Source organism: Taudactylus pleione, unplaced genomic scaffold (genome assembly GCF_031769625.1).
Source record: "Taudactylus pleione unplaced genomic scaffold, aTauple2 ptg000487l, whole genome shotgun sequence".
Taxonomy (NCBI): domain Eukaryota; kingdom Metazoa; phylum Chordata; class Amphibia; order Anura; family Myobatrachidae; genus Taudactylus; species Taudactylus pleione.
Window position 1 is genome coordinate 6369302 of NW_028284889.1, and position 25318 is coordinate 6394619.

The 25318-nt window shown below is 48.0% G+C and overlaps 1 protein-coding gene and 1 pseudogene across 1 annotated transcript in view; one reads left to right on the forward strand and one right to left on the reverse strand.

The window, feature by feature from the left end:
- Window positions 1–25318, reverse strand: part of RPH3AL (rabphilin 3A like (without C2 domains)) — a 441120-nt gene that overhangs the window by 406307 nt on the left and 9495 nt on the right. The gene's annotated exons all lie outside the window — the stretch shown is intronic.
- On the forward strand, window positions 8148–8218 carry LOC148502678 (U2 spliceosomal RNA; annotated as a pseudogene).

Sequence of the window (25318 nt, forward strand, 5' to 3'; positions counted from 1 at the left end):
TCAGAGCCGTACGCTCTGAGCAGAGCGCACGCTCTGAATGAGGGCCGGCCTCCATGAAAATGGAGCGTCCTCCTGGACGCTCGTATAGCTGTGGGTCACCACCCACAGGCTATACGAGCGTGCATTTTGATGGCCGCGATGGTCGTGACCATCGCGACCATCGAAACTGCGAGCCGGAGCCTGCGGTTGAGGTTTTCAACCGCAAGCTCTGGAGTGATTTTGGCTCTATCAGAGCCAAAATCACTCCCACTGACATCACTAGTGATGTCAGTGGGCTGGCTTCTGACGGGAGGCACGCCTACCAAAGGGGGCGTGCTGTCAATCAACATCGACAGCACGCCCCCTTTGATCAGACACAACGAGCGAAGGACTTTCCTTCGCTCGTCGCATCTGGCGCATGCGCACGACGGAGCTCCCTCCGTCGTGCGCATGCTCAGTCCAGAAGATCGACCCACTTGCGAGCGGACAGCCGCTCGCGAGTGGGTCTGAATCAGGCCCTATATTTGCTAATTTGGTACCACTGAAGATTACTGTCCTACAGTCTTTTCTTCTAATAGTACCAGTGGTCCTACCATCCTATTTGTGTGTCTCCAGCATCATCGCCTTGGTGTGTCTCCAGCCCATCTCTACCAATGTGTTTCTCCATCCCTATACCTCGGTGCCTCTCCAGAGCTCCCCCGTGCCATCACCCTGCGTCTCCCCAGCACCATCACCCTGCGTCTCCCCAGTGCCATTATCCTGCATCTCCTCAGCGCCATCCTCATGCCCTAGCACATAATAGCCCCCTCTTGAGATAGATCATCTCCCCCTAGTACAGAATAACACCCCTCCCCCCAGAAAGATCATTTCCCCCTAGTACAGAACAGCTCCCCCAGACAGATCTCCATCTCCCCCTATCAGCTATTGCAGCTCTGCAGGCAGCCGGTCACTCTTAAAAAAAGTTTTATTTTTTTTAAATACTGACAAACTGGCTGCAGCAGGTGCCGATGACAGCACTGGCCTGCAAATCAAACTCATTCAGTGACACTTGCTCTGTCTGAGTTTCCCGCTCAGCCCCGATTTTCTCCACTCCCTGTCCCCTCCTCTCTACAGTCCGCTGGCAGGCAGCAGCTGATGGCGGCCCGAGGATTGCCGTGCAGACAGTGCTGCTGAGCTTACCTTTCCTGCCGGACACCGACCCGCGCTGCCTCTGAGGTGTGTGACATTACAGGCAATGATGGCGTGCGTAGCTCTCTTTCAGCTGGGTGAGCCCCTCCTCTTCTCGCAATATCAGCGGGCCGCCCTACTAGCTGTGATAGGCAGCCGGCGGAAAGCCGTGACCGTGTGACGTGCTAGGGGGGCGGGCCACAGGTGGAAAGCGGCCCCACACACCAATCGGCCCAGCGGGAATCTATCCGCTGTAGGTAACAGCCAATCTGCCCCTGCACACATAGTAGTTAGTTGCTCTCCAGTGCACACTATGGGTCTGATTCAGACCTGCTCGCGAGCGCTGAGCGCTCGCCAGCGGGTCGATTGTGCCCTAGTGCAGGGAGCTCCGTCGTGCGCATGCGCGAGACCCGCATAGCGACGGCCAAGCCGTCGCTATGGGTCTCGCACCAAAGGGGGCGTGCTGTCGATGGTGACAGCACGGCCCCTTTGGTGGGCGTGCCAGGGGCGTTGCTGCCCAGACGGAGGCGTTCTCATGGGAACGCCTACCATCTGGGGCCGGCCCCACTGACATCACTAGTGATGTCAGTGGGAGTGTTTTTGGCTCTGATAGAGCCAAAAGCACTCCTGGGCTTGCGGCAGCGAGACCCTACCGCAGGGTCTCGTCGCAAGCCCGATGGTCGCGATGGCCTTGACCATCGCGACCATCTTTTTGGCCGCTCGCATAAGCTGTGGGTGGTCACCCACAGCTATGCAAGCGGCCAGGAGGCCGCTCCAATTTTAGGTACGAGATCCCTGATTCAGAGCGAGCGCTCTTGTCAGAGCGTCCGGCTCTGAATCAGGCCCTCTGCCCCTCCACTTGTGCTTCCAATTCCATCTTGTACTCAAAGCCAATGTTTCTGAAATCCAGTACTTGGGACACTATAAAAGTTAATGTTTTCCAGGTCACCTCACATAATCATAAGTGAAATAATTAGACCACCTAAGGATTTTTTTAAAATGATTCAGTCAGTCAGTAATGAATACACCTGTGCTCCAGCAAGAAGATCTGGAAAACATGTACTATTATACTATTAGTGTGTCCCGAGGACCAGGGGCAAGTTGGGTCAGGGGGCAGGGTGCCATCTGCCCACGGGCAGGTATAATTTAAGCCCTGGGGTGCCGCCAGCTGCCTTCTGCCACAAAGATATACAGGGCTGGCCCTGGGCAGAGGCGGCCCCATAACTTGCCATCATCAGCGTGTCTTTAATCTGACACTGCTGCCGGGGAAAGGAGAGGCTGAGCACTGGGGCGGAGCTGCATGATGACTCCTCAGATCTCTCAGCCAGTGATCCAGGGAGTCTGAGGTGAAGGCTGTTCAAGTTACTTCATACTCCTATTCACTGGCTGAGAGTTCCAAGGAGTCCCCCACACCAGTGCACTGCCTCTCTAGTCCCATCCAGCAGCAGCTGCCTTCCCTGCAGTGAAGAATAGTGACAAAGGCAGCAGCACCGCAGTCATCAGACTCAGGGCCTGATTCATTACAGAACTCAACTGTGAATGCAATAGCGATTACGCACGCAGTTCAACTGCAATAGTAAATAGTATACTAACCCGCTGCTACACTACACAAGGACGCCCACTTTACCTTACACGCATCCGTAATGTTTAGCAAGACTGCGAAAACATCGCTACAATCGAGTACCATTGCAGCTTCACGCACACTTGCACAAGCCATGACCTTACTCAGAAAATGCTAACTTCCAAGCACGCTATCAGGCCTCAGGCTGCGTAGGGCATTGCAGTGGATAATTTATGCACACCCCTGCAATGGCGTTCAAATGCACTGGCACTCCTGTGTTCGGCCGACCAACCCCCGTCACCACCCACAAATGGCACTTCCTGTCAATCACTCTGCGAGTAAAACACATTGATTCAAGAGTCCCTGCACTTTTTAGGATCCCCATTGGATGTGGGAGGATTTGGAATGCATAGAATGTAATTTCCTGAGGAAGCTGAAGTGAGGCAGATGGTGGCTCAGTGCGACTATCTATACTTAGAGTAGGCTGTAAAGTATCCAGGCGCTGTGCTATACCCTGAATATACTACATGACCTGTTGCTGAGACTCCTCCTGTATTCCTGTATGTGTAATCAGATGCTGTAGCAGTCCCTTAGATGAGGGACTCCAAAGTAATTTGCATCCATTTTGTGATCAGAGTATACTGTCACACTTTGAAGATATAGGATGCTGTCAGACAGGGGTTAGCTCTGGCAGAGTCAGGCACAACATCTTTTCAGGAACTTTTTAAGAAGACATGGAACATGGACATCTTTATATCTAACCCAGGAGCATTCTTCAGGACCGAAGCACTTCCAGTCAATGAAGAAGTAGACAATTGCTCTAAAATTTTAACAGGTTCACCACAAGAGGCTTCAAAAATTAAAAATAGAGTTTGGCATATGTAGGGACTTCGGCAACTCAAAATCAATACCAAAACTGGGTTATTTTCCTTAGATATTTTGAAAGGATCAATAAACGATAGTGCAAGTTTCATGGATAGGACTCTCAAGCGAAGATGATGTGTAGACAGCCAGACTGTCACCTGGTTGGAATTTTGAATCAACTCTGATTATTATTATTATTATTATCCTTTATTTATATGGCGCTACAAGGGTTCCGCAGCGCCTTACATAGTACATAAACATAGTGCAGAAACATAGTACATAGACATAGTACATAGACAGTTGAGCAGAACAAGAAAACAGTGTCATACAGTTTAAGACAATGCAATACAAGTACATGGTATATAAACACTGCTGCAACAGAAGCAGGATGGCAAAAGTCACGGGTTAGGTGCTTTTGAGTATAGAGCAGATAATATAAGTAAAGAAAGGATAAGCACAAGAGGAAAGAGGGCCCTGCTCGTGAGAGCTTACATTCTAGAGGGGATGGGCAAACAGACAGGGGTGACACGGATGGGGTAGAAAGTGAGCATGGGACAGAGGGTTAGGATGACAGATGGGTGGATTCCTATTTTACAGTATGTGTGGAAGTCATTTGAATTAAGATTTCTGCCACTGACATTCTACTTTAAGAGGCAGTTTTTGTAGGTGTCTGTGGAAAGCCATGGCTGTTATATCAGTTTACGTGAAGTCTGACGGGTAGCTGAAGCCACTTCGTGAAGGGCTATTTAGAGAGTTTGGTTATCGTATAAACCAGCAGTCTCAAGTAAATGTAGAAATTGGTAAAAGTAGTTATTGTAAAGAGATGTTCAGATGTAAAATAATAAGTTGTGATCAAGTGTGAATTCTATAAGGCACATTTATTGATTTGGAGGGTGATGGGAGACATGTGAGGTTTGCAGGATATTTATTCCATAGTATATCCGCTGTCCGTGTGTGGGGCCTGGATTTGGTGATATGTCACCAGATAATAAAAGCAGAAGAATGGAGAAGTACATATAGTTGTAGGTGTGTAAAAAAATTTTATAGTGACACAATGAGGCTGTAATAGTCAATTTTTGATGAAAAGAAATCTCATTAGTTTTTAGAGGAGGCGAGTGACTCAATAGGGCGGCAGTGTGCCCAGAGAGGGGAGATGCAGGGAGAGTTAGGGATGTTATATCCTTAGAGAAAATACAAAGGAGGGAGTTGAAAAAAAGAAATGTGTAGTACATGGTGAGTTTTAGGTTTGTTTTTTTTAGACAAATTTTAAGTAATGGTATCTTAATCTGAAATTACCTTAGATGTTGGTCAATGTTTGTTCAACTGTTTGATTAACTGTTATGTAATCACACTTTGTGCATTTAACACTTGGTGTTTTTAACCCCAGCTGCCCCTAGACTGAATATAAGGAGTGGTAACCCTTGATTAAGACAGGCTACAACTGACTCAATTGGCTTGCTGATCAAAGGAGATAACGTGCTCTGAGTTGGAGCAAAAACCAGGCCAGATATATACCATAAACTATGCTTCACTGACCAATACAGACTATACAGGAAGAGAAAAAAAAAAAAAAAAACTATGCAAGAGATACAGTCACATACATTTGAATCCACACACGATTGCAAGCATGTGGTTCTATGCAGAATATATCGGTGCAATAAGCAAGATGAGACAGTCACATACATTTGAATCCACACACGATTGCAAGCATGAGGTTCTATGCAGAATATCGGTGCAATAAGCAAGATGAGACAGTCACATACATTTGAATCCACACACGATTGCAAGCATGAGGTTCTATGCAGAATATCGGTGCAATAAGCAAGATGAGACAGTCACATACATTTGAATCCACACACGATTGCAAGCATGAGGTTCTATGCAGAATATCGGTGCAATAAGCAAGATTCTTTTTTTATCTTCAGAAATCTTATAAATAATTTTTTACTTGCTCCCAGGTGCTGGGCAATTTTGGCACCAGACTGATGTCAGCTTAAAAGAGGAATTAAAACAGCCTGTAATACTGGATGCTCACCATTGGGGGGCACTCTGACAACACAGAGAATTTAGGAGCTGCCAAAGAATTAGCGGCGAAAAGGATGCCTCACTTTATCACGCATGGAATGCTAGCATGACGAGGACCGAGGTCACAGTGCCGCAGTAGGTAAGACACCTTCCTGTTCGGTACCATGGCACAGGGTAAACTATGCAAAGAGTCACAAACAGAGAAAAAAAAATCATAAGGACTGGGAGGCTCATTCATCATCACTAAAATGGCCCGTTACAGATGCGGAAATGATAGTAATAGGCCATTCATCATGAGAGGTCCGATAGGACCATCTGATATTCAGCAAACTCTGAAAACTTTAAGTTTCCAGAGTTTGCCTGCGAGAATAACCGCCATCTTCAGATGGCGCTTGTTTTTGGAGCCCGGCTTCTTCCTATGGGAAGGAGTTCCGGGGATGCGAAGAGGAATCCGAGCAGATATCTATGCCTCCTCCTCACTGCCTCCCCAGCGGCTTTACGTATGCGTGACCTCAGGTAACACATACGCAGAAGCTGGCGATGGGAACAGGTAAGTAGTGCTGCTACTTCTGGTCCCCGATCATGAATAGACCTATAGGTCTCTAGGGAAATGCTACTGAGAGGACAAATCTGAGGAAATTTACATGAACCTATTGACATCAACATTGATGTGCAGGAATCTGCTGATGTTATTGATGTACATGAATCTGCTGATACTATTATGAATACATATGAAACTGCTGATGTTGTCACTGATATGCCTGAATCTGCTGATATTGATTTGCATAGTGAGGCAGGATTGAATGGGTGTGAAATTGAATTTGCATAAACAATATGATGTGGGATTACAAAGTTTTAATGAGGAAATATTGACTCTTCCTTTTATGCTTTTTTCTGAACTCTGAGCTGCTCAACGGGAAGATCCAGAACTCCTTTAGAGGTTTAGAGGTTTTCAAAAGATAGTGACTGCTGATTGATAATCTTTAGTTAGTACAATGAAAATGAAATATCCCTGTTTTATTTTACAAAATATTTTTTATAGATAATATCAACATTCAGTCGACAAACAGGTGAAATCATTTAGCAATTTATATAGATCCCATCTCTTTATGTAAGCATGTGATGTCATTAGCCCATGCCATTCCTTGAGGTAGATATTTGGGGCGAGACAAAAAGATAGGGAGCATTACAGCAAGGATGTCCACATTGTCAGTGTACTTCTGAAATCGACCTAGTCCTGCCTCGTAAGTTTCTTCTCCAATTGTAAATGTGCCTTTTGAAAACATTGGGGCTGATTTGATGGGTTCCATTAAACCATCTTTAAAAGGTTGCCGGTTTATATTAGTGGTAGTTTATTATATCACTCAATGGGGTAGATGTATGATAGCGGCACTTAACGTGCCGCTATACCGCTTCCTGCTTCGCCTCTTTACCGAGGTGTAGCAGGAAGCATTACCGATGAGATGTAAGAACATCTCATCGGCCAAAGATGGGGAGCGTTAACTCCCCCCTCCAGCGCTACCCGCTAGAGACAGCAGCGCATCAGCCTAGTGCTGATGCGCTGTGTCTCTGTCCCGGCCGGCTCCACTGAGCATGCACGGGATCTCACAAGTATCGCGAGATCCCCGCGTGCAGCTTGGAGCCGGCAGCAGCCCCAGCAGGGACAGCGCTGTCCCTACTGTGGGTATAGGCTAGCGCCAAGCTGTAGCTTTCGATAACGACAGCCACAGCCGACCAAACGGTCATGAGGTATGAGCGCTCGTACATGGCCCTGCCGCTCGGCGCTGCTATCCTTTCATTTACCGCCCAGACCCCCGATCATACATCGTGGAGAAGCGGTATCAGCGCACATACCGCTTCTAGGCTTCGTACATCTACCCCATTATCCGGAGGCATTTTCCTTACGTACTGCTACAGCTAAACACCAGGTAGCTGTGAAGTTAGATATTTTCAAAAATGGCTCTTCAAAGGTAATCCTTACGGATCAAGATTTCGTGTCTTGCTTAATTTAGGGTATGTTAAAACTTTTAAAAATTATGTCCAACATAATGGACATCAGTTTATCATCTTCAAAAGGATGGATTGGAGTAGCAATGTAATCACAATGTTGAGACGATATATGAAGATAGAGAGATATTGGCACAAATGTATTCCTTACTTGCCTGCTGTCAGGACTGTGGTGTTTTGTGTTCCTGACTGTGATGCTGGTGGCTCAGTGGTGGAACTTTGGATCTGAAGATTGGCAGTTAATATAGTTTCTGTGCATGTGCAGACACAGGAGCTGATGGTAGAGAGGCAACATAGTAATACGTAGGTAGAACTCGAGTAATAAGCTCGGGTACTGGAGTCTGGCGATGGCCAGGACAATGGAGAAGGAACACAAGGAAACTGGACTCGGGATAAGCACAGACTGGCAGAACTCAGAAGGCAAGCACAGATTGCCTGGACTCAGGAGACAACTCAGGTAGACTGGACTCAGGAGATAGCACTGATTGACTGGACTCAGGGACTGATGACTAGACAGGCACAAGTTGACTAATGCCCTAACCGGGTATTCTCGGCCTTTTGGCTAAGATCAAGTGTAGTATCTGTTCTTGGGAAACATGGGGTGGAGTACCTGTTCTGCCTCCAGAGGTTTGGATGTTGCTTCTGGGGGAGAATGGGGAAAAACCCTGTGGAGTACTGTGCTGGGGGAGGACTGACTCCTGGTAGAGAGTGGGGAAACACTCGGTGCTAGTATCCGCTGTCCTAAAATGGGGCGAAGGAGGCCCCTGCGTTGGAGCGGAGAACGGCCGGGGCGTAGTACTCACTCTCTTAAGGGTGGTTGGTCCAGTACTCTGGCAGGGAACGGAGAAACACTTGGTCTTGCCAGGGCCGGGAGCAGCCTGAAGCCCGAGGTGCCTGTGCCCCTGGTATGGCAGAGCCAGGGGTGCCTGAAAATGCACGGGTATTGGTCACACCCATTGCACTAGTACGGCACTTTGCACTTGCACTTCACCTACTACTGTCTGCACTTTCCTTTGCCCCGGCCTTCTGGCTAGGGCAAGGATAATTTTTATTTCTACTTCAGGGTCCATAGGGTATCCACAGGATACCTTGGGGTATAGGTGTGACGTCAGTCGCTGGGCACCATAGAGTTAAGCTTTTCAGCCTCCCAGGATGCACTAGGGTCCCCCTCCTATACCCCGCCCCCGAGCCAAGGCACCCCAGTTTAGTTTGGTGCCCGGCCGGCGTCGGGTGCACCTGTCGGAGTGGGGGGCTAGAAGAGCCCCTGAAGCTTTCTTCAGTGCAGCTGTGGCTGCACATCTGGATGTACAGCATGGACAGTCAGTCCTGACGTCCATGCTGTCTTCCCTACACCCCCCGCCGGTACCAGAACGCCGGTACCGATCCGGGGATGCTGGTGAGCATCTGGGGTCACAGCTAGCGGTGACCCCAGATGTTCCGGACCATGGCCGGATCCAAGGGGGACAAAGGTAAGCAGCGGGGTCCCGCGGTGGGTCCCCGCTGGTCACATGGTCCTAAGTCCCCAGGCAGGGGGCTCCCTGGGGACTGGCTGCAGCGTGGAGCCAGGCGACCAACCTGCGCTTTCCACTACCCCCTGGGACAGCGGACCGCAGCAGAGCGGTAGCGCTGCGGCGTCCCAGGGGTTAAATGCATGCCAGGGGAGCGCGCCTTCCCTGTTTCACAGCCGGCGCCTCCCCCGCTGCACACAGCCCTCTCTGCATGCTGCCGACTGGTCCTGTGGCAGCGCTCCTCCCCCAGGCCAGCCTCCTCTCTGCTCCTCGGCGGCCATCTTCTCCAGAACGCATGGTGAACGCTGCTGGAAGCGCTGGACGGAAGCATCGTGGTCTGGGTCCCCCCGCATACCTCTCCTCCGCTGTGGCTCAGGTCTGTGTATGCAGCGCTGTGTCCTACCAGGCCCTGTGTCTGTGTAGTTGAGTGATCAGCGCTGTTAGTGCAGGAATTGTTATTTCTCTGCATTGTATGTGACTGTGCTAGCGCTGCTGCCTGTAACTTTTCTTCTCTAAACTGTCAGCTTTATTACTGTCCCTGTTCTTCTGCTAAAGCCCTTGCGGTGCGGTGCTGCAGGGTGGTCTCTCGCCTATTTAATACTTAATTGGTGAGAGAGGTCACATACGTGGTGCCATCATGTCTGAAAGTGATTTTCCCCTCCGGCTACAGTGTACCACGTGCAAAGTACCGTTAGCGGAGGGGGAGGGTAGCGCGGAGGGCCTTTGCCGGCAGTGTTTGTCCATGGCGCGGCCTATTACGGTTACAGCACCGGTACAGGAGCCGCCCAGGGCTTGTTTCGCTCAGGCGTTAACAGCTTTAGTGGGCCAGTTAGCTCCGCAGCCCGCGTTTACTCCGATGGGTTTGTCCCAGCAGTCTGTGGTGTCGTCACCCATGCAGGGGTTCCCACGACAATTGGTGGTACCCCACAGTCTCCCTATTTCCCCGCTCCCGGTTTCTCAGGAGCCAGCGTGGGTTAACTCCCTGACGAGTTCTGTACAGCACTTGTCGGATGTGTTGCAAGGGGAGTCTGTGATGCGGCCTCATAAAAGGCCGGTGGCGTCTCTGTCCGCTCCTTATGAGGATGACGAAGGGACGTCTGATGATGGGGAGATTCTGGATCCTTACGATCAGGAACCTCTCCATACTAAGGACGCTGATGCTAAGTCCAAAGTATATATTCCTGGACTTATTCGGGCGGTCCGCACAGCCTTGGTGATTGAGGACGAAGTTCCCCCAGCGGCTAAATCTAAGTATGCCTTTTTCAAAGATGTGAAGGGCGATGCCACAGTCTTTCCTCTTTCGGGTCAGTTGGTGGACCATTTAGAGGAGGCGTGGAAACAACCTGGCAAAAGATACCAGCCGCAGAGACGCCTGGCGGTGGCTTATCCGTTCGCGGATAATTATTTGGCTAAGTGGGAATCCCCTCCACAGGTGGATTCTCACGTGACCCGTCTGGTCCGTAGTGCCACATTGCCAATGCCATCCATGTCCTCCCTTAAGGATGCTACGGACCGCAAGGTAGAAATCTGCCTGAAGTCCGCTTATTCCCTTGCAGGGGGGGCAGCACGGCCGGCTATGGCCATTTGCTGGGTTGCCAGAGCGATGGAGCGCTGGGCGGATTCATTAGAGGCTTCTTTTGAATCCGACTGTCCGGCCGAACAGGCGGAGTTGATTGGCAATCTCCGTGATTCGGCCACCTACATCAACGAGGCGGCTCTAGACATTAGTACTCTGGTGTCTAGAATTTCTTCAGCAGCGGTAGCTGCTCGTCGCACCTTGTGGCTGCGATCCTGGAAGGCGGACGCAGATTCCAAGAAAGGTCTGGAAGCGTTGCCGTTTACCGGAGAAGTTCTCTTCGGTCCGGATCTGGATAAGATTGTGGCCACGCTGGCGGCAGCCAAATCTGCTTGTCTCCCGTCGGCCGCTGCTCCTTCTGGTTCGGGACCATCGTCCTTTCGGTCATCTAGGGCCCAGGGCAGGCCCAAACCACAGTCGTTTCCTCGACAAGCTGGCCCTAAGAAATCGGTCAAGCCCCGGAAGCAGGCATGGAGTACCAGACGTCCGGCCCCCAAGCCAGGTGACAAGCCTGCGGCCTGACGGTCAGGGCCTCCCTTTGGGGGATCCCAGGGTGGGAGGCCGCCTGCTACAGTTCGCCCAGTGTTGGTCGACCACTACGACAGACACTTGGGTTCTGGAGGTGGTTTCCCACGGATACGCCCTCTCCTTCCGGCACAGACCCCCGGCTCGATTCTTCACCACGGGTCTCCCATCAGACCGGAACAAGGCTACGGAGCTGCGGAAGGTATTGCACACTATGCTCCAGGCTGGAGTTATAGTGCCTGTTCCATTCTCCCAGAGGGGCCAGGGTTTCTGTTCAAATCTATTTTTGGTACAGAAACCCAATGGGTCATATCGTCCGATTCTCAACCTCAAAGCACTCAACAAGTCTTTGCGGGTCCCGAAGTTTCGGATGGAGACCCTACGGTCCATCATTCTGGCGCTGGAACCTGGGGACTACTTGGTGTCATTGGACATACAGGACGCTTACCTGCATGTCCCTATTCTTTTGCGCCATCAACAGTTCCTCAGGTTTGCAATCCGCAGCGACCACTTCCAGTTTCGGGCGTTACCTTTTGGCCTGGCAACAGCACCACGTGTTTTCACCAAGGTGATGGCGGTCATGGCGGCTTCTCTGCGGCTGCAGGGAGTCCGCATGTTGCCGTATTTGGACGACCTGTTATTGGTGGCAGGATCTCCAGAGCTCCTGTTACGCCACTTGGACCTGACCATTGCACTGCTGCAACGGCACGGCTGGCTAATCAACTGGCAGAAGTCCACTCTAATCCCGTCTCGGAGGATTCTGCATCTTGGAGCCTTATTGGACTCGGGACAGCAAAGGATGTTCGTGACGGAGGACAAGATCTCTGCTTTACAGTCAAGGGTGCGCAGTTGCCTGCACAGCCGCCGGGTGTCCTTACACTCGGCGATGAGGTTACTGGGCTCCATGGTGTCGGTGTTCGACATGGTGGAATACGCCCAGTTTCACTCCAGACCTCTGCAGCACCTGATCCTGTCCAAGTGGAACGGGCTGCCTCAGTCTCTGAAGTCCCAGACGATTGTGCTCACCCAGGAGGTTCGCCTGTCCCTTGCGTGGTGGTTACAGACGACCCACCTCAACAAGGGACGTCCGTTCTGGGTTCCAAATTGGGTCCTGTTGACAACGGACGCCAGTCTTCGGGGCTGGGGAGCAGTTTCGGGTCCACACTTGTTCCAGGGCAGGTGGACGCCGACAGAAGCGGAGCTTCCAATAAATATCTTGGAACTCCGTGCGGTCTTCAATGCTCTCCAGCAGGCACAGCGGTTTCTCCAGGGTCGCCCGGTGCAGGTCCAGTCGGACAACGCTACCACCGTGGCCTACATAAACAGGCAAGGAGGAACTCGCAGTCGGGCGGCTCTCGTAGAGGTCTCTCGGATCCTGGTTTGGGCGGAGCGCAATCTTCCGGCCATATCAGCGGTCTTCATCTCGGGAGTGCTAAATTGGGAGGCGGACTTTCTAAGTCGCCAGGACGTTCATCCGGGGGAATGGTCCCTGCACCCGGACGTTTTTCAACTACTGGTGGACAGGTGGGGTCTTCCAGAAATCGACCTCATGGCGTTCCGGCACAACAACAAGTTGCCGGTGTACGGGTCTCGCACAAGAGACGAAGGGGCGTCTCTGGTGGATGCTCTGTCCGTCCGGTGGACGTTCCGGTTCGCATACCTGTTCCCTCCGGTCTCCCTTCTTCCACGGGTAATCCGGAAATTCAAACAGGAAGGAGGGACGCTCCTGTTGATAGCTCCCGCGTGGCCCAGACGGCACTGGTTCTCAGACCTTCAGGGTCTGTCCGTGGACAGTCCTCTGCGGTTGCCGCTACGACCGGACCTTCTGTCTCAGGGTCCTTGCCTTCACCCGGACCTGACTCAGCTGTCTTTGACGGCGTGGCTGTTGAGACGGCCATGCTGAGGTCCCGGGGGTTTTCCAGCTCTGTGGTGCGTACCATGTTACGAGCTCGGAAACCGTCTTCCGCGAGGATATACCATCGCGTGTGGCATACGTTCTTCCAGTGGTGTCGACCGAGAGGTTATGCACCGCGGGAGTTTCGTCTGTCTCGGATTCTCGCCTTCCTGCAAGCGGGACTAGATCATGGGCTTCGCCTTGCTTCTTTGAAGGTACAGGTTTCGGCCCTATCTGTCTGGTTTCACCGTAGGATTGCTACAATCCCGGATGTGCGCACCTTTATGCAGGGTGTTCTCCGCATTCAGCCGCCCTTTGTTCCACCTGTGGCGCCTTGGGATTTGGCTGTGGTCCTGAGGGCTCTCCAAGGACCGCCGTTTGAACCACTGGGCTCAGTGGATCTTAAATGGCTAACAGCTAAGACTGTTTTCCTTCTGGCCATTGCTTCGGCCAGACGTGTTTCTGAGTTAGGGGCTCTTTCTTGTAGACCCCCTTTCTTGTTTTTTTATGGGAACAGGGCAGTGCTCCGCACTCGGCCCGAGTTTCTTCCCAAAGTTGTTTCCCAGTTTCATGTTAACGAGGAAATAGTTGTTCCGGCCTTTAACTCACCGGGTCTTTCTGTGGGTGAGGCCTCTTTGGATGTTGTGCGGGCCTTAAGGACTTATGTTGACCGCACTTCTTCGTTTAGGAAGTCGGACGCTTTGTTTGTCCTCTATGGCTTCCGTAAAAGGGTTGGCCTGCCTCAAAGCAAACTTTGGCAGCCTGGATCCGTATGGCTATTTCTGAAGCTTATCTTCATGAAGGCCTACCGGTCCCTCCTTCTCTGAAGGCTCATTCCACTAGGTCTGTGGGTCCTTCGTGGGCAGCTCGACGTGGTGCCTCGGCAGTTCAGATCTGCAAGGCTGCTACGTGGTCCTCTGTCCATACCTTCGTGAGGTATTACAGGTTTGACACCTTCGCCTCTCAGGATGCTTCCTTCGGGCGGCGGATTCTCCTTTCTGCACAGGAGCGTCCCCACCCTTAAAGGATACTGCTTTGGGACATCCCCAAGGTATCCTGTGGATACCCTATGGACCCTGAAGTAGAAAATATGAGATATGGTAAGAACTTACCCTTGTTATCTCTATTTCTACGAAGTCCATAGGGTTCCACAGGACTCCCGCCCTGTCGCACCTGTGCTGCAGATGGGCTTTGCTCTGGTCACCGGATTTCCGTCTCCCTCTGGTGAGAATGTGATTCTTGTATGTGTCCAGATCTTTTTTCTCTCTCTTCCTTCTCCTCCTCCGGCCTATGGCTTGATAACTAACTGAGGTGCCTTGGCTCGGGGGCGGGGTATAGGAGGGGGACCCTAGTGCATCCTGGGAGGCTGAAAAGCTTAACTCTATGGTGCCCAGCGACTGACGTCACACCTATACCCCAAGGTATCCTGTGGAACCCTATGGACTTCGTAGAAATAGAGATAACAAGGGTAAGTTCTTACCATATCTCATATTTTTTCCCGCGGCCTGTAAGGCTGGGGTCTTATTTATTCATTTATTTATTTTACACGTGTGTTTGCACTTTTTTTGCACCTTCACCACACATTTTTATGTTATTTGTGTGTTGTGTCACGTGTTTTGATGGGGTTAAGGTGAGACCCTTATGGGCCACCTCTCCCCTTGTAGCCATGGCCCTCTCCTTCTGGGGAGGGCTGAAGGTTTTGTTCGTTCCCCAGGGGGAAGCTTCGGCCAACCCTGGGGAGAAAGGGACGACCCCGAGCCGTGAGGCGGAGGGAAGTCTGAAGACCCTTGCCCCCTAAGGGGCCTTTTGGCTCCGGGGGTCGGGGACTCAAGGGGTCTCCTCAAGCTTCGGCGAGGGGAGATCCGAAGACCCTTTTCTCCTCAGTTGACCTTTTGGCTCTGAGGAGTTGGGGAGTAACGGGGCCCTTCTCCTTTTGGAGAGGGTCCAAGGTCCTATGCCCCCAGCACAGTTTTGCACTGTTTTCCACTGGGTGTTTGAAGCCAAATACCCTAACCAGGAGTCTAAACACACCGGTGGTCTTCTCCAGGGAACCCCGCAAGAAGATATGGATTTTGCTGCATTCGGTGTGCAGGTCGTGGCCCCCTGACTTCTCCCAGTGACACTATATAGAGCGATTCACCGGGGGTGGCTCGGCTGGGCTGGTTTGGGGGTCCTGCATCCTGGATTTGAACCCCTGTATGCTAGGGACCTACCCTACAGAGGTTACCTGGATATGGTGGGTAGGCCCATAACCTTGGCCATGATTATGCTAAAAACCTCTATTTATTGCAAAATTTTATTGCTATATATATAATTAGTAATTGGAGTTGTGCATCTGTGATTTGTTTTTTTGTGTCTGCATTAACAGTCTCAACAGGTAGCACCTCCCATTATATATATTCAGGGTGTGCAGTCTAGGATCCCCTTTCCCATACTGTCTAGACCTCTTCAAGAAGGCCTAAGCCCCAGATTCACAGACAAAGATAAATGTGGACAGTTATAACAGAAGCCGATGGAAATGGATCCGATGATTCCGGTAAACTGATGGTAGAATGAGAACCAGTAACAGGTTGAAGAACAGAGGACCTCATTCAGAGGCGGTCGCTCGGGCGCGATTGGTCGCACCCAAAGTGACCGAGAATATGCAAAACGAGCGCTCAGTCGCTAAGCACATCGTAAGCACGGAAACACCCACAACAATGAAAGCACACCTATCTCTACGGCCTAATTCAGAGTCGGTCGCAGGCGGCAACCTACGTCAGCACAATTAACACCTGTTACATTGTTAATTGCCTACAAAGATCGGTTGAGGCAGTAACCATCGCCAGCACTCGCAATGCTTAAGGTAGACCCTGGGCTACCCTTAGCTCTGCGAGCAGTAGCGTCGTTATTGCAACGAGATGACGTGTGTGATGACTCGCTCAGTAATACCACGCCTGCGTCCGCACCACCACACCCCCGTTCACAAGCACCTTCCCCTGTAACCACCCACAAACGGCACGAAATGTCAATCACAGCTACAACCTCGTAGTGACTAGTGAGCAAGAGGACTGCGGTCGGGAAGACAGGCTTGCGCACGCGCACTGCCAGGTACACGCATGCGCAGTTGAAAAAAACATTGCTCGCGACGTCCAATCGCCTCTGAATGAGGTCCAGAGTCTGATTGTGCGAATGATCGGATAGGAACCGATAGTGCTGGTATCGGATAGAGACCGATAGTGCTGGTATGAAATAGAGACCAATGGTGCTGGTATCAAATAGAGACAGATGGTGCTGGTATAGGATAGGGATTGATGGAGACAGTACTTCCACAACAGCAATGAGGGATAAGTCTGGAGCCTGGATACGTAGCACAGGAGTGAGACATGTTGTTCAAGGCCTTGACTGCTTGTCAGTGAGTTCCTTATATCCCCCCTCACCTGTCCTTATTGGCTACCAGGATCAGGGACTGAGACAGGGACTGGAGGATCAGTGGTCATCAGTGGTCATCTGACCGAAAGTGTCATGTGGCGCCCAGTTTCCTAAGCACATGGAGAACGCTGGACACTGACACCTCAGAGAAGACCCTGCTTCCTTTGACACTGCTGCACACTGAAGCTATGCAGAATGAATGGTCAGCACAAGAGGACTGGAAGCAGTACATTCACGTAATCTCTGCAGTTAGGTTCAACACATTAGCTGAATTGCAAAGTCTGTTTGTAGTCAGGAGTCTGTAGCTCTCACAGACCAAGAGACTCACAGGTGTGCAATCAGTCCAGAATGGAATCCAGTAGCTAGCAACACAGACATGCTGCAGCCTGCAGGCAAATCTGGATATCCTAACCTGCAGAGTAGGTAGCAGAGGTAAGTCACAGAACAAATCAGTAATGTATGAGGGAAATAAGTCAGGATCGTGACACTTGATTTCCAAGAGGTACTTCGAGATTCTACTGTGTTTTCACCCTTTAAGCTTCTATATGGGTGGAAACCTTAGGGTGTACTGGATCTCTTTAGCGAGAATCTTGGGAGGAACAGCAGGTAGAAGGACAGAATGGCCTCCAGTATGTTTATGCACATGCAAAATTATTTAGACTTGGTTAGTCAATTAGTCAGAGAGAACTTGTTAAACTCCCAACAGGAACAAGAATGGTTATATAATTGCGATGCAAGGGCTTGAGATTTTGCACTAGTAGAGAAGGTCTATTACAAATGACTACTACAGGTAGCAAAATGGCAGGTTCCTTTTGTAGTAAATCATAGAGTAGGAGATGTAAATTAATACATTTCTTAACCAGATACCCGAAGGAGAAACCAGATTTATCATGTGCATCTTTTGAAAGCTTGGAAAGAGCAGGACACGCCGTTTGCTAATCCAGGTGAGGGTGAATGGGATCTAGGCCCTCAAGTATCCATGAATGTTTTGCCAAGGACTCAGGTTGTGGGGAATTCTTCATTTACCTTAGAACAGAAAAGTACTCTAAAACCACTAGTGGCTGACTTTTCAGATTTATTTTCAGATACTCTGTGAGAATAAATTTGATACAACATAACATTGTGACCCCCCTCCTGTGGTTGTTAAAGGTTACCAATCGGCCAGTGTAAACAAGTTATCAAAGAAGTTAAATACATTTTCAAATTAGGAGTAATAGGATGGTGCAGCCCCATTTTGTTGTTCCCTAAAACTGATGGGATTATCAGTTTCTGAGTGGATTTTAGAAAGGTGATTCCAGTATCAAAGTTTGATGCATATCCCATGCACAGAGTGTATACTATGTGATCAGTTAGGTTCAGCCAAGTATATTTCAATTACTGATCTCACAAAAGGATATTGGCAGATCTAGCTGACCAAGGACTTTAGGGGTAAAACAGCCTTTTCTATTCCCTTGGTTTTGTTCCAATGGATTACTATGCCTTTTGGGCTTCATTAACACAATTTTTCCTTTCAATGATTTATGGATAAGGTACTTCAGCCTCATAAAAAATATGTTCCTGCCTATTTGGATGATGCAGTTATTTACAGTACTCATTGGAGGGCGCATTTAAACTGTATCCGGGCTGCGCTAGTCATTACAGAAAGCAGACTTAACTACTAACTTTAAAAAATGTGCCTTGGGAAAAATGAGACCAAATACTTGGGTTACAAGGTATGCAGTGGAGTAAATAAATTGTATACCTTAAGAAATACTTTAGTGCCCACCACAAAAAGGCATAGGCTGTATTTTCTATGATTGGCAGGATTACGGAATGTTTATTTCTCAATTATCAATGGTGACAGCACTGTAGACAGATTTATTAATGAAATCTGCGGCAAATAATCTCAAGTGGTCTCCCTAATGTGACTTAGCTTTTGATTCTGTCAAATATTTGCTCTGTAACAGCCAGTGTTGAAATATTTTGATTTCTCTAAACAATTAATTGTACAGTGTACAAATAGAGGTAGAGCATCCGATCTTATATTTAATTCAGAAACCCTTTCCTCTGGAAGTTCGTTCCATGATTGAGAATGGCCATCTATAAAATGGGTATTCAAGATAATTTGGTATTACTTAGTTATCAGGAGTGTATTATGCAATGGTCTCGGATCATGCTTTCTTGAAGTGGTTACAGTCCATGAAAGTCTTAAGTCTGTCACTGATCTGGACGCCTTTACCCTAATGCGGAGTATTTATCCCAAGGTAAACTGGAGTTGCAGGCTTCCAGCTCGGGTGGTCATGGACTATGTACTAAGGGAGTAGGGGAGTGGAGGATTTGTGGCAGACAGACTGCACCATGTAAGGGAAGGGGTTAACCTCCTAGGATTCTGGTGGTAACTCCACCCCTGCCTCATACCTGGTCAATTCAACGCCTATTTAAGGCCTGGTAATTGAATTGTGTTTGTTCTGTGATGGGAGAGGGGACCTACAGTATACCTGGACATTTATGTGGTATGCTGTAATCTTGCTTTGCTATGATATTACTATGTTGATACCAGAGCCCCAGAACAGCTAACTAGCGGGGGCCCCTACTAAAAAAATTGTTAATATGGCAACGTCATTAAAAGTATATTTCCAGCACCATAAATGTGTTAAACATACTCTAGTGCCCCCAGTTCACATTATGCCACACAGACACCCCAGATCACATATGCCACAGTGCCCTCCACGCTGGTGATGTAGCTATGTGTGGGCCCTTAGGCAAACACCCCAGTTTCCCTGTTATTAATCCAGCACTGGCTGATACTGCAATACTGCTATGGCGTGCATATATGGTGTAATTATTAGTATTACTATCTCACAGCACTGAGGTCATGGGTTTCTAACTGTGTGGAGTTGGTTACATGTGCTTGTGTAGCTTTCATCCGAGTACACTAGTTTCCTCCCACAATCCAAAAATATACTGATAGGTTAATTTGCTTCTGACAATAATTGGACCTAGTAAATATGTGTGCCCATGTGGAAGGGAATAGCAAAATATTCTCTGTAAAGCGCTGTAGAATATGTGGCATATTTTAAGATGGCATTACTTACACCTGGCCTGGGGAACAAGTGAAGAACACCAGCAAGCAGCGAGATACCGCAAATCCACAGGAAAGGTAAGTATTGAAGAATACCTGTGAGATTCACATTTGTATCACTGCGAGAAGCTGAACTGACCTTTGTTTAACTTAGTTGCTGAGATCAGTGCTGCTCACTATAAGAGAGGCTATAGTTCTCAGGGCCTGATTCAGAGCCGCTCGCAAGCGGCCGCTCGTTCGCTCCGAGCGATGCTCGCACAACTGCGCATGCGTATGGGTCGTAATGCGCATGCGCCAACCAGTCATTGCGGTCGGAAATCGAGCGCTCGCAAAATAGCGAGTGCCTGCTAATCTGAGTGACAGGATGAGGCGTTTGTGGGTGGTAACAGGGGAAGGTGCTTGAAAACGGGGAGTGGAGATCCGAACGCAGGCATGCCAAACGGTCAAAACGGGCGTTTTAAGGGTGTGCATAATTAACAAAGCAGCGTCATCGACCACGTCACTTGGTTGTTTCTTAGCCTGAACTGTTCGCATGATTGCGGTAGGAAAATACAACCACAAGCACTGCGAGCAGTTCAGACGCCTTTCGATGTACTCGATTAATCAAATAAATAGCGGAGATGACGTAGGATGCGAGCGGCCAGGGGGCGTCTTTACAAAATACCAAGTGCATGTTTTGTTCGCTCGCTCAGACATAGAGGCATCAACAGACCGCAAAGAGCGAGCGCTCAATTTAAATAGCCGGCCCCTTTTTCTGAACGAGCGAGCGCAAATAGCCTGAATCAGTCCCCCAGTTCCTAAATGCAACTGAACACAAGTTAATAGGCACTTGTTAATAGGCACTGTTAAACTGATATGTCAGTGGGGGAAAAAAAATTATCCAGGCTTTAATAGCAAGATCAGACAGGTGGTATCAGCAGAGTTATGGAGAACTAAAGCCAGTTAGTCTAAAGCTGGGTACACACTTTGATGATGTATCGGTCAGCAGACCGATTCGCCATCAGAGCGAATGATTGGTAAGCTATACATACTTACCAATTGGCCACTCGATGTGTCTGGGCTGACATCACAACTGGGCAGGCATTTAAATTAGCCTGCCCAGTTGAGATGTTAGTGTCGGCGGTCTATACAGCAAGTGAACACAGCCAGATATATCTTTCAGAGAGGACCGACTTGATATGTCTGTAAACGACGTCGTTCACAGACATATCGTGTGTACACACCCTCCGATTTACTTGGAATATATCACTCGTCGATACTGTGTACCCGGTACAAAACTGCTGTAAAGTTGGAGAAAAGAATTACAACACCGTAAAAATGTAAATAAAGCTTTATAATTTATTTTGTAAATAATGACCTGACACCCATTCTTTTCAATAGTGATAATAACTGCACTATATCACTCAAAGGATTCACTATGATTTACCGCCGGCGTCGGGAATTTGACGCCTGTCATTTAACCCTTGCCGGGATTATACAGTCGGGAAGCAGCAGTCGGGATTCCGTCCATCGGCTTCCCGACTGTTTCCCCACCCTATTCTCCAGTTATCAAGTTTACAAGTCAAGCCTACCGTCAGTGTTCGATTGGTAAGCTATACACCATTACCAAACGGCCGCTCGATGTGACTGGGCTGACATCACAACTGGTCAGGAATTAAATTTGCCCACCCAGTTGAGTTGTCAGTGTTGACAGTCCCCTGCAGCAAGTGTACGGGTGGTCGGCTGGTTGCCCATACACACAGCCAGACGCACCAACATATCTTTCAGATATATCGGCATCAGCTGTGCTTCTGGGCCGACATGAGATGTTGGTGAATGACGTCGTTTACAAACATATTGGGTGTACAGATTCACTGATGCACTCGTGATATATCACTCGTCGATAGAACGTACGATATATCGCCAATTGTGTACCCATTTGAAAGTCTGAGCTAAAGCTGAGAGGTTGACTTAATGGCAATACCAGGTAGTAGTTATGCAGAACACATTACTATCACACACCAAAGCAAACAACAACCACAAAAGACAACCACAACAATCCAATGACATCCAGGTTTTTAGCAACCTGCATTATTTTATCTAGTGAGTTGCAGAATGAAAAAAACGCAATAATACAAACTAACTACATTACTGATCATAGCAGATTTTGAACATACTCGGTTGAGTGCTAAATATAATAAGCTGTAGATTAAAAATATCAAAATTAGAAAATAATATTTTAATCTTCCATTTATAGGGGAAAAAAAGTGACTCCATAGTATGTCTCTCAAAACATATCTCTATACTTCGCATGCATGATCTTGTATGAATGTCAGACAGCATGTCTCTGGATTAATACGGATAAGAAAAGTATTTGGAATGGGAAACACAAATCAGATCTCAACAGGAGTGTTTTATGGAAAGCATAATGTCAGTAATGCTCTTTTTGTGCTCATTCACTGACTAATCTGTTCAGATCCTGAAGCTGAAAATTACAAAAAAAAATCAGAATGGTCCTCAGAGAAGTATTACCAGTGCCAGATATAATGAGATTATTAACAAGTAGTTGTTCTTTAAACTACTGTATCATCTCACCTATTTTCAGGATCTGTTCACATGTGCATACAGATATCTGTATTTGAGTCAATTTGACTTAAAAAGAACCGCTTGTTTAGATGCTATGAATCTCATTTGAAAAGCTTCCAGGATTCACAACACAAACTTTTTTGGATTTGCACCAATATACCTAGATGATCCATCCAATGTGCACACTCACTGCTGCTTACTCTGCCAGTATGTCTGGGAGACCATCTAATTTCAGGGAGATTTCCCACACATCCTCGACAGTGGACCAGCCCCTGGGATCCCGTCCACTTCTCAGTGAAGTACGCAATTTACAACATGATGACATGCCTATCACCTCTTGCCATGCCTCCTCTCTTCCCAGATCTCCCAGAGGGGAGAATTTCAAAGCAGGGAAGTGTGCTGGAGATGCTTCTACAAACTAAAAGGCGTCCTACCACTTTAGAAAACCGTTTTCATCTTCAGTCTCAATTTAATATCCCTTCCAAACACTTTTTCCAATATTTATAATTCCGAAATTTCCATAACACAGTTAAACACCACCTTGTTCACCGTCCTCTGACTTCTACTGAGATGTTGTGTTTACGCCACTCCTCTACTGCTGGCCTGATATCGACTCTATATTCAGAGCTTTCTACGGCCTTAGATTTCACGCGCGATCCACATGAGTTAGCCTGGGAGCGGGATCTGGGTGAAAACCCTGAACCCTGATGATTGGGAGGAGATTAGGGAGAGAGCTGCCTCCAGTTCCATCTGTGTGAGAATAAAAGAAAACGTCTATAAAATTCTTTATAGGTGGTATTTGGTCCCTTCCCGACTTAAAAAGCTGTTTCCTGACGCGTCTGATAGACGTTGGCATGGTTGCCTCTCAGAAGGTACATTTTACCATATTTGGTGGAGCTGCCCAAAACTCTCCAGCTTTTGGCTGGATATTAAAAATTTAATTATTTCAATTATTCAAATCCTGATCCCTTTGGAACCCACATTTTTTCTTTTAACTCTACCTTTTCCGGCTGCCACCCACAACCAAAACAAATTAATCAGGCACATTCTCTCAGCTGTTACCTGTTAGCTTGCTGCTGACTGGAGACAGCTATCGCCTCCTTCCCTTCATTCAGTTATCAATAGGATCTGGTCGGTTCAGAGAACGGAATATATGACCAGTATCCTTAATCACTCTTCCAAATCATTTGATAAGGTTTGGGCTCCCTGGTTGTCTTTCTTCAATGCTAGTTCCCCATTTATTTAATTTTCTCTAATTTTTCCCCTTCATTTTTTTTTTTTGACAGTCCTAGCCATGATGTCTCCTTAATTTCACTTTTATCTTATACTTTTTTTGCTGTTTTTTTTTTCTTTTTATTATTTAAAATTATATCCAACAGTTTTATTTATACCACTGAAATTTTGAATTTTTGTGTATTTTTACTGATATTGTCAGTGAATACTGTTTGTCTCTTTGTAGACATTCTTTGCTGTATTTTGTTTGGATCTTTAATAAATATATCTTTAAAAAAAAAAAAGGAAACCGTTTTCATGATACAGCTGCACTTCCATGTCTGTCTTCACCCCACAAAATGGATGCCTCCTCTGTAGGTTTGGTAACACATGGTCTTTAACTTATTTTAATACATTCTATTGTTTTGCATTTTAATACAGTCAGGTGCATAAATATTGGGACATTGACATAATTTTCATATTTTTTCCTCTATTCACCACCACAATGGCTTTGAAAGGAAACAAACAAGATGTGCTTTAACTGCAGACTTTCAGATTTAATTTGAGGGTAATTACATCCAAATCAGGTGAACGGTGTAGGAATTACAACGGTTTCTATATGTGCCTCCCACTTTTTAAGGGGCCTGATTATAGCTTGTGTCCCAGCTTTTGTCAATGAACACAGCTGCATGTTATCAATCGATATTACATACCAGATACAATTTTTCAAACTGAAATGGCTTCTCTATAAAAGACAGCATTCCACATGGACACACCCCAATCTGAAATACAGCCAGTGGCAAATTTTACCTAGCCCACTCCAGTAAAATCCCTCCAGTGATGAGTCTTCTCTGGCACAGGCTTCCTATTAGAAATACTATCTGCTAATCACAGCCAGTCAAGAGATTCCAGGGAAGGTTTTTTTCCCCCTCTGGGACTGCCAATTAGCAGAGAGAGCGCTTCCAATGGGTAGCCAGCGATTAGAAGAGAGCGCTTCCAATGGGAAGCCTCTCCATGCCTTTTTGTCAGCCCTACCCTGCTTCTAGGGGCTGCAGCTGATGCAGTACGTAGGAGTCAGCATTTGTGTGCATGTGTCGGTTTATACAATATTCACACTTTTCTTTACACGTTTGAATTCTTAAGAAACGTAATGTCCCATCTGAAAATCGTCATCCTGGCTGCTCCTATTATTAAGTAGTGGCTCTGTAGCTGTGGACCAGTGCTGTAACAGGGCTTCCGAGCTGCCTGTGCCGTTTTTGCCCCCTGAAAGTATGCCAGCACGCAGAGGGGGCAGGGCCACCAGCTCCGGGAAGTGCATCACTGCCCGGAACGTCCCCAGGATGCTCCAAGTGGCTGTACTTACAGACAGCAGGGTGTATGGCATGCTCAGAGCGGCACTACCACAGTGATGCAGGCACCTTGCTAGCCAGAAGCAAGGGCCGTGGGTAGCAATGGTGCCACCCACAGAGCCCTGCGCGGTTGTACCTGTCGCAAACCCCTAATTACGGCCCTGCTGCAGACTATTAGATTGTTACAGCAAAGTCAGCATTATGTTCTGTACACGTCATTGTACAAAAGAATATTGCTGTCAAATTCAGTGCTTTTTTCCATTAAAAAAATGTACCGGTACTCAGACATTTTTAAGGTTACGGTTAAGCACTTGGGAGAGGGTTAGGGTTAGGCTGGGGTTAGGGATAAAGTTAGGATTGGGGCAGAGGTTCCCAAAAGCAGTCCTCAAGGCTCCCCAACAGTTCAGGTTTTAGAGCTATCCATGGTTGAGCACAGGTGGTTAAATCAAATTGATTGAGGTACTAATGGTCACCTGTGCTCTACCATGGATATCTTTAATACCTGAACTGTTGGGGAGCCTTGAGGACCGTGTTTGGGAACCTTTGGATTAGGGTATAATTACAAAAAAAACAGGTTGACCATTGGAACCTGTTGACGTTTTAACTCTGTCGAT